The sequence below is a fragment of the Cebus imitator genome, unplaced genomic scaffold (genome assembly GCF_001604975.1).
Source record: "Cebus imitator isolate Cc_AM_T3 unplaced genomic scaffold, Cebus_imitator-1.0 Scaffold261, whole genome shotgun sequence".
Taxonomy (NCBI): Eukaryota; Metazoa; Chordata; class Mammalia; order Primates; family Cebidae; genus Cebus; species Cebus imitator.
The window spans coordinates 6,408,971-6,421,966 of NW_016107576.1; positions in this window are offsets into that span (position 1 = coordinate 6,408,971).

The following is a 12,996-nucleotide window of genomic DNA, read 5'->3' on the forward strand; positions in this document are numbered from 1 at the left end:
CCCCTCCCTTCCCCTCCCCTCCCCTTCCTTCCTCTCCCCTCCCCTTCCCTTCCCTTCCTTCCTTCCTTCCTTTCTTTTCTTTTCAGAAAGAGCTTTGTTTTTCATAAAAAGTTGCACCCTGCATGGTGGCCATTCTGACAGGCTGGGAAGCGTAGCCTCTGGTCAGAAGCCAGAAACACACACTTCCTTGGAAGGACAAAGGGAGCAGAAATTTATGCTGAGTTAGATGGCCAAATATACATATTCAATCAGCTGGAGGAGGAGCCGTGAATACAACTCGTGCACATGCACAAGTGAGCTGCATCCCACTTCATGGGTCTCCTGTAGCAAAAACGGTGGTGTTAGCATGACCCAAGAATGGAACTTTGGCTCTCTGATGTCAAAAGGTGAAGCAGAGGACACCCAAACCCTCACTGTGCGTCTTCCATGGACTGGGCAGGGCCACTCCATGGTCAGTGGGTCTCTTATCAGGCAAATACAAGGAGCAGCATCAGGCAGTGGGTTAATCACAGTGGTGGGCTGTGTTGGAAGGGCGGATTTGTGTTTAGCCCTTAGGAAAGAAAGCCTAGTGGTGGTTAGCAGAAACGGGAATAATGAGAAGCATCTGGTACCCTCATCCCATCATGGCCAAGAACTCAATGATCCAGGTAACTCTGGGGTCCCCTTGGCCAAGACGGGGTCTGTTCCATCAGGTGGGGGGCTTAGCATTTTATTTTTCAAACTATAAATTTTCTTATTCATTTTAAATGCAAAGCACAGAAGCAAAGTTTGGTCTGTTTTTGGTAGAACTCACATATTTTGGCCTTTGTGGACATCATCAGTTTTTAGAAATTCAAGAAGCAACTCTACCACGAATGCTCTGCTGAGTCATTCTTTTTAATTCAGCAAATGTTTCAGTGGTTCCTATGTGCATATTTGAGCGATTTGTTGAGTAAGTTTCTGTCGTAACAAAATGCTCTTGCTGACCTCTTCTGAATGACGGTGGGGGTGGTGGGATAGGGTGCATTGACTTTCCAGGACAAGCTTCATATGGCAGCAGATTGTCCTGCAGACAAAGACGTCCTCACATCAGCATCGCCTGGCAGTGGCACAGCCTGATGAGTCACATACATGTATTTTCCATCCTTCAAGGTCCTCTGACATTTGATATCCACAGTATCATCCCACAAGGTAGATAAGGCAGAGATTGCAGGCTTTCATGGGATGGAGGAGAAAGCTGAGGCCCAGCATCATTCAGTCCTTGCCGAAATCCCACACTTCGTGAGTGACATGGAGGGCTAGAACCGGGGTGACACCTTCCTCACCATTGCACAGACCAACAAAATAGAGCAAACCAGACTTCGACTGCAGTGCCACCCAGATCGAGGGTCTCAGCAGACACTGTTAAGGCCCAGTCCAGGCCCCCGTGGGTCACCCTTGCCGGCTCTGTGCCCCCATCCTCCAGTGACCACGTGCTTTGCTGTAAGTGGCCTGCACCAACAGCCTCCTGAGGACTTCCCTTTAGCCACTGCAGGCTTGAGTTACAAGCACAAAGGAGCCTTGGGTCCCTGGTGGCTTGCCCTTCTTCCTGCAGGGGTGTGAAAGCCCAGCCCTTCTGACTCAAGGCTGGGCAGACGGGGAGATGCAGCTGATGTTCCAGACCCCCCCACGGGGTCTGGCTGAGGCTGGAGACCTACCTGAAATAGCACTGTGCAGGGCATCTTCCCCTCCCCTGCCATCTTTTCCCCACTCGGTTCTCCTGCCTTGATAAATCCCCTGCCCATGAATCACCACCTCAGAGGCAGTGTCTGGGAGACCCTGGCCAAAGGTGAGCCTTGCGCTTCTTCTGGGTGCAATGTGACCCCCCCAGATTGCTGGCGATGCCACGTCCTCAAGCACAACCTCCAGCTGCAGAGGCTGCTGTGCTGGCTTCCAATATCACATCCAATTGATTTGAAAATATTACTATTGACTTATAAAATGCAAGGCCACCTGAGATCTGTGCACATCAAACTGACTTTTTCTTCCTAGTTCCAGTTTTCCATCTAAGAGCACCATCTCCAGATTCCTGAGTCCTCCTGAGTAACACAGGCTCCTGCAGGTATCAGGCAAAGGGAAGGTACAGTGGCATACTGCAGACCACACATTCTTTCCTGAATCTACGACTCTGATGATCAGCTCTCTAAAAGCAGGGCTGAGCTTCAGCACATGTGGCCAGCTCACGCTGGACAGCTTGAAGGGGACAGGTGGCCGATTTGTCAGCAGCTACACAGGATGCTCTCTGGAAGCCTCTCCACACCCATGCTAGGGGAGTCTAGGTCTGCAGGGCTGCACTCACCAGGCTCCCGTGACCTCTGCTTCCAGTTTGGTTTGTCAATAGGGGCGGGACTGGTGGGATGGAAGAAAGAGATTGAGATATTCATCTGCCCTGGTCCCTCCCTGCCAGGCTAAAAGTGGCAGGGGTTGGGCTCTTCTCTGAAATCCTCCGCTTCTTCTGGTGGCCTCTTCCACAGCAGTGCCATCCTGTGTGGGCTCAGGCAGTAGTGATGTGCACAGCTGTGGCCTTGAGTACCTTCCTGCATCCCTCTAACCCTCTCTGTCCCGTGTGAGCAGCCCCTTCACTAAGCTCTCCTCAATGACTCTGAGTGTGCTTCAGCTTCCCCAGGACCCCTGACGGATACAGAAGGTGACAACTGCGTGTCACTGGTGGCCTAGGGAAGACCCCACAAGGGCCTCTCCCTCCAGAAGATCTTCTCTTTCCTCTGCCCACACAGTTTCTTTTCTTTTGCTTTCCACCTATTGATATTTTTTCTCATCATTCGAGCTGGGGTTCTGATGCCCCTTCTCCTGGGGGTCTTCTGGGATGTGTCTGCTCGGTTTATAGAGCCTCCCTCCCAGCCCCTCAGGCACTGCTTGGCCAGGTTGGTTGCTGACGACGTGAACACCCTAGGACATCAGCACAATCGGAGGACATGGGCCCCATTTGCCATCCCTGGGCTTCCCTGTCCGGCATGGGGCCTGGCTCAGCTGCATTTCAGGTAGTGGTAACTGGGTGCCAAGTGGATCTGAATCACAGCCCAGAGTCCTGTGTTCTTCAGGCTTATGGGGATTCACAGTTTGCTCCGACTTCAAATATGCAGACTCCAGCCCCTGTTCTTCATGCTGTGAGATGTCTGGTGTCTTCCAACCTTCTCTGAGGATTCCTAAGGGAACATATATCCCTGGATACTCAGCCCTGAGACAGGTGGCAGGACTTGACTTTGGAGGCTGGGCTCAGACACCAGATCAAACTGAGGACTAGCTAAAACAGGCACAGGGCAGAAGCAGCTTCCAATAAGACACATCTACCAGTGTGCCATGTCAGTTACTACTGCCATGGCAACACCTGGGAGTTACTGCCTTTTTCTTAGAAATTTCTGCATAACCTGCCCCTTAATTTGCATAAGCGGGTATAAATATGAATGTGCACTGCCTCTGAGCTTCTACTCTGGGCACACTGCCTGTGGGGTAGCCCTGCTCTGCAAGGAGCAGCCCCTCTGCTGCTGCTGTGCACTGCAGCTTCCATAAAACTTGTCTAATACCACCAGCTCGTCCTTGAATTCTTTCCTGGGTGAAGCCAAGAACCCTCCCGGGCTAGGCCCCAGTTTTGGGGCTTACTTACCTGCATCGGCCCTGCTGAGTTCTTGTCCCCCACTCTGTTTCCCAAGGTTGCTGTCTCCTCTCTATCTTAAATCACCCACAATGTTCCTCTTTCTTTGTTTCCCAAAGCATAACTAATAAGAGGCTGAGCTGTTTCACACTGAAGGGTCAGGGACACCAGATAGTTAATATCAGCACATCACAATATGCACCGACCTGATGTGGCTGTTTTGTGAGTGATCCCTGCCCTGTGGCCCTCTGACCATCCCTCTGCAGGGAGTATCTCCTGGCTGCCTTCCTTCCAAGGTCCAACCCACTTCTGCCAGTTGACCTTTGTGTTCCAAGCTCCATCAATTCTCTTCTTCCCATCACAAGGCCCCTTCAAACAAACAAGACAAAAACTCCAGTCACTACGGAGCAGAGTGCTCTCTCTTTCTCCTTCCCACTGTGCCCCGGGGCCTATATTTTCACACACACAAAGAGATCCTCTGAAGTATTTTTCTAAACAAAAAGGCCACCTACCCCTAAGAAGAACTTGGCCTCTGCCTGACAGTGCTGCAGCCATTGCAGTCAATTTCTGTTTTAAATAACAGCATCTTTTCTTCTTGTCACTCAATTATAACTTAGGCTGCTGAGCTGGGGCTCTGAGGGTCACCGTCCGTTCCAAAGTTTCCTCGGAGTCACTGAGGCTGGGTGGCATTTTCTCTATGACCTCTGCTCTCATTTATTGGTTAGCACACTGCTGGGTACAGGCTGCTGCAGCGGCTCTTGGGCTCTGTGCCACAACCTGGGCCCTCGTGACATCAGCACTGTGGTGAGCAATGCCAGGCCCATCGCCAGGAGGGAGTTGACTTCGGAGGCAGGGCTCTGACACCAGACCAAATTGAGGACTAGGTAAAACAGGCACAGGGCAGAAGCAGCTTCCCATAAGACACACCTACCAGTGTGCATGTCAGTTACAATTGCCATGGCAACACTTGGGACTTACCACCCTTTTCTTAGAAATTTCTGCATAACCCACCCCTCAGTTTGCATGTCATTAAACGTGGGTATGAATGTGAATGCAGCACTCCCTCTGAGCTGGTCCTCTGGGCACACTGCCTGTGGGGTAGGTAGCCTCTCACCTCTGGCAGGCAGCTGCAACCCCTGCTTTTTTGATTCAGCGCTTTCTTTGAGCTGTGGGAGTGTAATCAGCCATGCACAGGCACAACTCAGAACAGCAGCAGGGTTAACACACTCGGGGACAAACGCTGTACCAACGGGATGCTGTGGAGATAAACGCCCAACCTCCAGTCCTTCAGAGGGGCAGTTCTGAGTTCCACGCTCCCCAGCTCTCCAGAGAGTGCTCAAAGAATTCCACAACACTGGATTGGCCCTGCAGATTGGGCCCCCATTTCCCACAGGGCTGCAACCTGTCACCTTGGCTACCTCCTGCTCCCTTGCTCTTGTTCCCTGGGCTCACCTCCCAAATCAACTACTTGCACCAAAGTCTTTGTTCAGGGTCTGCTTTGAGAGACACCCTAACTAGGACAGGGCTACAGTGCCTGTGTGTGTAACACCTTCAGTGATAACTCGTGGGACCGGCTGCCTGTCAGTAAAGAGGCTCTCTGCAGAGCTTTGCTGACAATCCCCTGTCTTCGTTACCCCCATTTTTGTGGGGGCAAGTGGCCAGTGGGATAGATCTGCTCATATATTTTCTCTCTCATCCGGGATGTGATGTTAGATGTCTCAACTCCAGAAAGCTCGACTCACTCGGGAAAAGTCTTTTGACAGCCTGAAAAGCCAAAAAGTCCTCCCCGTGTGACAAGGAGCAAATGACTTCAGTGTAATGTTATAGCCCCAAACTCCAGAAGAACCAGGGTCTGAGGCATCTCATCTTTTTAGGCCGAGGTGTTAAGAGCTGCATTACTCATTGCTATTGCCTGGTGCTTACCTAGTCAGGAGCTGCAGAGGACAGGCAGTGTTTTGACAAGTTGATGAAGGCCTAGAGCCAGAATGGCTGTAAAACTCCGCCAATGGGCGCCCTAAGAATTCCAGAACACTGCATTTGATACCTAATTTCCCCCAGAATGAGCTGTCTGCTGGAGTCATAAATCCTACCGGAAAAATGGCTGTGCCTCTGCCCATCTGATGCCCGTAAAGCAGTGAAACTCCTTTTGTCCAGTCTCTGGAAATTCCCATGACAATCTGATTCCCTGCTGAAGCCGTCGCATCTGGGAACCTTCCTGTACTTTCCCTGGATTTCATCTCTCACACCCTAGAGCAATCACGGCTAGGTGGTCCCAGGATCTCCAGATCTGGCCACCACGTTGAATCAGAACGTCACAGTTCCTTAGCAAATATCAGGCCTGCATCGACTCTAATCCTTCTATCCAGTCCTGGGAGGTGCGCATTGCTGGACCCACTGTATAGCTGGGGAAAATGAGACTCAGAGGGGGTGAGTGGTTTGTCTGAGGTTACGCAGCCAGTACTCAGTGAAGCTCCCAGGCAGTCCCAGGCCACTGACTCCACATCCGTGTTTCCTCCATCAGAACGTATTTTCTTGGAGGAGACAGTGCTTGCAGTACTGACAGAAGAGGAAGTGGGTGACACGGATGTGCAGGTATTTGTTAAGTACTGCTCCTGGGTAGAGACAGCATACATCCCCTGAGACAGGAACTCCCCTTGGGAGCAGGCTCTTGCTCATTTGGGACTGACTAGAATGTGTGAGACCGCAGCGCCTTGGCCCTGGCCATCAGCCCCACCGCTCCACATGGCTTCCTGGCTATCCCTGGAGCAACTGGTGCTGTCCTGGACGTTAGACAATGGTATTTTGGTTTATTTTTTTTTGTTTTGTAGTTGTTGTTGTTATTGTTTTAGAGATAGGGTCTCACCCTGCCACCCAGGCTGGAGTGCAGTGGTGCAATAATAGCTTACTACAGCCTCAGCCTCCTGGGTTGAGAGGTAAGCAATCCTCCTGCCTCACCCTCTCAAGTAGCTGGGACGACCGTTGCATGTCACCATGCCCAGCCAATTTTTAAAACTTTTTGTAGGGACGGGGTCTCACTATGTGGTCCAGGCTGGTCTCCAACTTTTGGGCTCAAGTCACCCTCCTCCCTCGAGCTCCCAAAGTGCTAGGGTGACAGGCACGAGCCGCCGTGCTGGGTGAGTATTCTGGTTTTTATCAGCCTCCAGGATTGGCCCTGCGAGAGACACATAGTTGGGGTCTGGTGCCGTATAGCTGAAGGATTTCACCAGGAACAAGGGCCCCTGAGCTGAGGACCAGAATTTGGTTCAATCATGGTGACTCCAGTGGAAAGGGGCTCCCTTTTTCCCACCTCAGAGGCCTTGCAGGGCAGCCAGTCAGACCCCCAATGTCCTTTGGAAGCTGTCACCTATGCAACTGAAGGTGTGAATTTCCTCTCCTGTAGCACGCACCTTAGACCAGCCTTCCCTCCTCCACGAGGGCATGTTTCTTAAAGTCGAAGCTTGGAGGCGGGACATGTGTTGGGGCCATGCAGAGCCTCTGCTGTCAGCTCCACAACAGCCATTCAGAAACAGATCCTGGGTTGGAAGCTTCATTGTGCAACCCACATCACAGCCAGTGTTTTCCTGTCAAGAGAGGTTGACCATTTGTCTGATCGCAGAGGCATTTTTCATATGGCCCTGAATTAACGCAATCCAAACTCCTTATCAGCACCTGCAAGGCCGCACACCCTCAGGCGCCCGCCCTGCAGCTCGTGCCCTTGCTCAGCACCCTCCAGCCACATTGATCCTCTGTGGCATTGCTCCGCCCCCAAGCCAGTCGGTTCCCAGTCCACACACAGGGGGCTCCTTCTCTCACCCTGCTCTCCCCTCGAGGCCCCTCCTCGAATCCCCTCTCTGTCCATTGCTCGCTGTCTAACATCTCTTCCTCCCCCTGGCTGTCTATCCCAGGACCGCACTGTTTCCTTCCCGCATGACGGTTGTCTGAAATTGTCTTATCTGTGAGTTGCCTATTGTTTGCTTTGCCTTATTAGAATGCAAATGGCTACATTCAGGGGTGTATCTGCATCCTGGAGCACAGTGCCCTGGCCCATAGAACATTTGTTACATGAATGAATTCCTAACAGGAAATAAGACTGTAGCTTCCAGAAACTCCATCTGGAATCCGCAGTAAGTTGATAATGACTTTAAATGATCACTTATGTAATATGGTACAGCCTGTCTTCCCGTCTTCACTGTTTCCCTGATTTCCCTGAGAGCGCTCTCTCCTGTCTTCTTCCTTTTCTCCCTCTCTTTCCTTTCTCCATAGCTCCTTGCTTTCTCCTCCCTCCTTCCCTTTCTACCTGCCTTCTGGGAAGCAGCTGATCTGGTAGGCAGACAGGGGAAACCTTCCCACCTGGTTTCCCCACAATCACCATCATCATGATGAAGAGGTCTTTAGAGGGGACCAAAAGGCATGACATCCATCCAAGAAGTCATGGGACAACCCTGGAGCACAGGACGGCTCCTGGGATTCTCTAAGGGAGTCCATCACTTCTGAGATTCAGCATCACTGTGGCTTGCAGTGTGCTTGTCAAGAGGCTAGAGATGAACAACCAGCTAAACTCATCGTGGGTGTGAAACAAAGACCAAGCAGACTGAGCCCCTCTTGCTCAGATAGGACCAGCTTAGTTTATCTTTAAATGTGTCATGCTTTTCTGGTTCTTACAGGATGCTTCAGTAGAAAGTGGAAATGCTATCTCCCAAATCTCGCTGAACGATGATGTTCCGAGGAGACCCACACTTGAAAACAAAAGTGACGACTCTTTTGTCCTAATCTTAAATCCCATCACCTTGGCATCAACTGCTGAGTGCTGGTAATGAATGCTGAGAGGCAATCTGAGGATGGTGATTAGGTATTAAACCTGGGGCACGTATTAACCGAGAGGTGTGTGGCCCCTTTGCTCAGCACCACAAAAGCAGATCTCTGCCAGCAAGCTTATCTGGCCATCAGCCAGGGACGGAGCTGCATTGTGGTAAAGTGAAATGTGATTTTAATGATTCTGAGCACATGCTTTCTGCCTCCAGCATGCTAGATTTGTAGATGGCATTTTCTTCCCCCTTGGGTAGATTCCAGATGTTGTATAACTTGCGCATTTCTAAGTTACAGCATGGTAGATGGGGACTTGTCTTTTTGTTATGAGCATGTACAATGCGCGTTGCCGTTAAGCACTGTCAAACAGCCTGCTAACGGACGAGTCTGTGTGGAATAAGGCACTGAAAAAGGAACCTGGGGTTTCAATAATTTTAAAGTAGCTGGAAGATACGGATCAAAGCTCTGGATTTCTGGGAAGACTTTCCCCCAAACAACAGCCGCCCCTGCCCCCAATTCACACACACACACACACACAGACACACACACACACACCACACAGCTCTTCCATTTCATGACCCTTAGGCCAATCATACCCACCTATTTGAGGCCTTTCTTACAAATTCAGTTTCCTGATCTACCTCGGACTTATCAAAACGATGCCCAGAGTCGATGTGATTGATAAGCCCCCTCAGTAGGGTTGCCAGTTAAAATTCAAGACACCCAGTGAAATTTCCCTTTCAGATAAACCACAGTCTTGAAGTACAAGTATATCCATGCAATATTTGGGGTGTACTTATATAAAACATTGTTTATCTGAAATTCAGAATGGTATTTGTGTTTTTATTTGCCTAATCCAAGAACTCTAGTTTTGTGGTCCAGTAAATCGAGAGAATGCTGCCGGCCGCAACCCTTCCCAGGAGTTCGCAGTGCACCCTGCAAGGTTATCTAGAGTCTCTAAGTTCTCCAGAAAATAAATAAACATACTTGTACTCACAGTTGTCTATCCGACAAATCAGATTTTCCTGGGCATTTTATCTTGCAGTCTGACATGGGGTCCTCTTTCTGAGGCATACTTACAGGAATGCACATTGGAAAACATGGAATTTTAAAGTGAATATAAGTTAGATGGGGGTAATAAGGCTTCCTGGAGGAAGTGCAATTTGGGCAAACAAAAGGGAAGACAGGAGGTGGGCAAAGTCCCGTGGCAGAAAACCTGCTGATCCAGGCAGGGTGTAGAGAGGGGCTGGAGAGTTGCCGCACTGTCCTGGTGGTGTCTGGTGTCCCCTAGTGGAGTGGCCCTGCCTGGAGCGGGTGGTCAGAGAAGTGCTTGCCACCCAGCATTGTAGGACCATGCAGAGACCCGGTGGGCAGCTCCTGACCCTCCTTCTACAGCAGAAGCTGGCTTTTGTGGGGTGTAGGTGTGAAGCCTCAGGCTACAGCTCTGCAAGACCCGCCGGAACATGCTGGCGTCAGCACCTCCCTCTGAAATTCAGACTAACAGGAGCATCATTTCTGCTTCCTTTTCTCTTCTTTTTCCTCCTTTCCCTCTCCCTCACTCTTCTTTTTTTTCTTATTCTCCTTTTTCCTCTTCCCCTTCTTTTGAAGGTAATTTTTTGTTGTTGTTGAGTTATAATTCATATACCACAAAAGTCACTCTTACAAAGTGTACAGTTCAGTGGTTTTTAGTATACAGCTAGTGCTCGACTTACGACCACGATTGGGGCCGGCAGACCAGTCGTAACATGATTTGGTCGTAAGTTGAGTAGGCTATATGTACAGTTGAAATGGTGCACACGGAGATGGTAGTGCTGCCGGAAGCTGGCCCGCACTGTCGTACACCCAACTGGGCAACGTTTGCACTGCCAGACGTGGAGCAGTCGTGGCTAGCGATTGTGGTCGTAAAGTCGAATGGTCGTAAGTTGCATAGGTTGTAAGTCGATCAATACCTGTAATCCCAAGATTGCACCACTGTTACCACTATTTAATTCCAGAACATGTAATCACTCCCCAAAGAAACACCATATCCATTAGCAATCATTCTCTCTTCCCCTACTCATCTGCTTTCTGTCTCTATGGATTTGCCTGTTCTGGACATTTCCTACAAACTGCTCATGAACTGTGTGGCCTATTGCTTCTTCCTTTTTTCACTTAGCTTAAGCTTTTGAAGTTCATTTATGTTGTAATACATATTTGTGCTTCGTTCCTTTCTATGGCTGAATCTATTGCATGATGTCTATAGTGTGTTCATCCTTTCATCAGTTCAAGGGCATTTGATTACTTTCTGCGTTTTGGTGACTGCAAATGATGCTGCTGTGAATATTCACGTACATGTCTTTGTGTGGATGCATGTTGTTAATTTTCTTGGGTATGTACCTCAGAGTGGAATTGCTAAGTCACATCAATCCCCTTTTTGAGGAACTCTATCTTTATTTAAAGATAAATCAACGTTTAACTTTTTGAGGGTCTTCTAACTGTTATCCAAAGTGGCTATATCATTTTTCATTTCTACTGGCAGTGTATGAGGGTTCTCCCTTCCTCACATCCTCACCAACACTTGCTATGATCTGTCTTTTTAATTTTAGCCATCCTAGTGAATGCAAAATGGACTCTTATTGTGGTTTTGGTTTTTTTCCCTGATGAAGAATTATATATAGCACCTTTCTATGTGTTTATCATTAAATTTCTTTGAAGAAATATGTATACAAATATTTCTTCCATTTTAAAATTGGATTGCTTGTGTTTTTATTAATGTCATTGAGTTGCAGGAATTCTTTATATATTCTGGATATGAGTCCCCTATCAGATACATGATTTACAAATATTTTCTCCCATTCTGTGGGTTGTCTTTTCATTTTCTCAATGGTGTCTTTATTAATGTTTTTAACTTAAAACTTTACATTTTTAACTTTCCTAATTTCAGGGCATTTCACTTCACCATTTGGAAGCTGGTTTACCACCAAACACATCTGGGAATGTCTCTTTTTTCTGAAATTAAGTGACACAGAAATCCTCGAAGAATAAGTTTGTAAAAGCATATTTAATATTATAGCACAGCTCTATGTTTCTTATTAAAGAAAACCCAGTGTTTTCTTAATTCAAACAATAAAAATAATATTTGCAAAATTGGGTCAGTTTGTAGGCAAACCAAAAAGATATCGGGGTCCAAGTGAAGCTTGCCCTCCTGTGGAGGGGCCTGAAATGGGATTGATGCATTGAAAAGCAGTCATGAGGGTTAACATGGGTGATTAACTTTGCAGAAGATCCTCACTGCTCCAGCTCAGAAGATGCAGGGAAAAATCTATATTTTTAATTGTTTGTGATTATTCAGGATGAATGCATTGCTTTTGTTGATTGATGTGTAGAAATGTGTGCACAGGTATATATGTGAACTAGTTTTCCATCCTGTAACCTAAAATATGTTCTTGGCTGATACACAAGCTGTAGTCCTTGGGGGAGAGGATTCTTCTTGTGCCTTGGGCTAAGTTGTAAACTTTGACTTAAATGGAGGTTTAACTTGAGAGTTAACTTGACCTCCCATTCCTAGGGTTGACGGATAATAGTTGGCAGTTTTCTAAATTATACCTATTGGCTTCCACAAAATGCAGCTGGTCCCTGAGAGATTCAGACTGAGCTTCTTGGCTGCCTGTGGGTTCTTTCCTGGGGAAAGTTAACAGGTAAAGCACCAGCTCAAGCCAGAGTGGAGCAAAGGAGGACCATGGTGGTTCCCAGCCAGGGTCTTAGCAACCCAGGTGTGCTCAGATGTGCACCTTCTTTGTTTTGTGCTTTGCTCTTAGATACGTCCACCTAGGTGTGAGTTAGGGGTTCTGCAAGTAAATGATCGTGTGACCTTGGGCAAGTGTCTTCCCTTTCAAGTATTCTTTCATTTCCCTGGCAGGTGTGGTGGCTCCTGCCTATAATACCAGCTACTCAGGACTTGGGAGGTGGAAGTTGCAGTGAGCTGAGATCATGCCGTTGCACTCCAGCCTGGGTGTCTCAATGATTAAAAAAAAAAAAAAGCTAGGTCACAAGCTGGTTTTGGTTTTGGTGTTGAGATTGCTGTGGATGGGGGTAATGTGGTCATTGCTTGAGAAGTGAGCTAATTAAGGAAGCTCATCTGCTCACATGGCAATGGCCAGCCACATTACCCCCTACTCCATAGCAATCTCAATACCAAACCAAAACCAGCTTCTGACCTAGCTTTTTTTTTCTTTTTTTGAGACTCCCAGGCTGGAGCACAACAGCATGATCTTGGCCCACTGCAACTTCTACCTCCCAAGTTCAAGCAATTTTCCTGCCTCAGTCTCCTGAGTAGCTGGGTTTATAGGCATGAGTCAGCCATGCCTGGCTAATTTGGTAATTTTGGTAGAGGCAGGGTTTTGTTATGTTGGTCAGGCTGGTCTTGAACTCCTGACCTCAGCTACCTGCCTCGGCCCCCCACAGTGCTAGGATTACAGGTGTGAACCACTGCACCTGGCCCAAATCCAGCTTCTGAATTCTAGTCGCTCTGAACAGACCCAATCGGCCTTTAGGGATGCTCTTGGGACCTCATTTGTCACCTA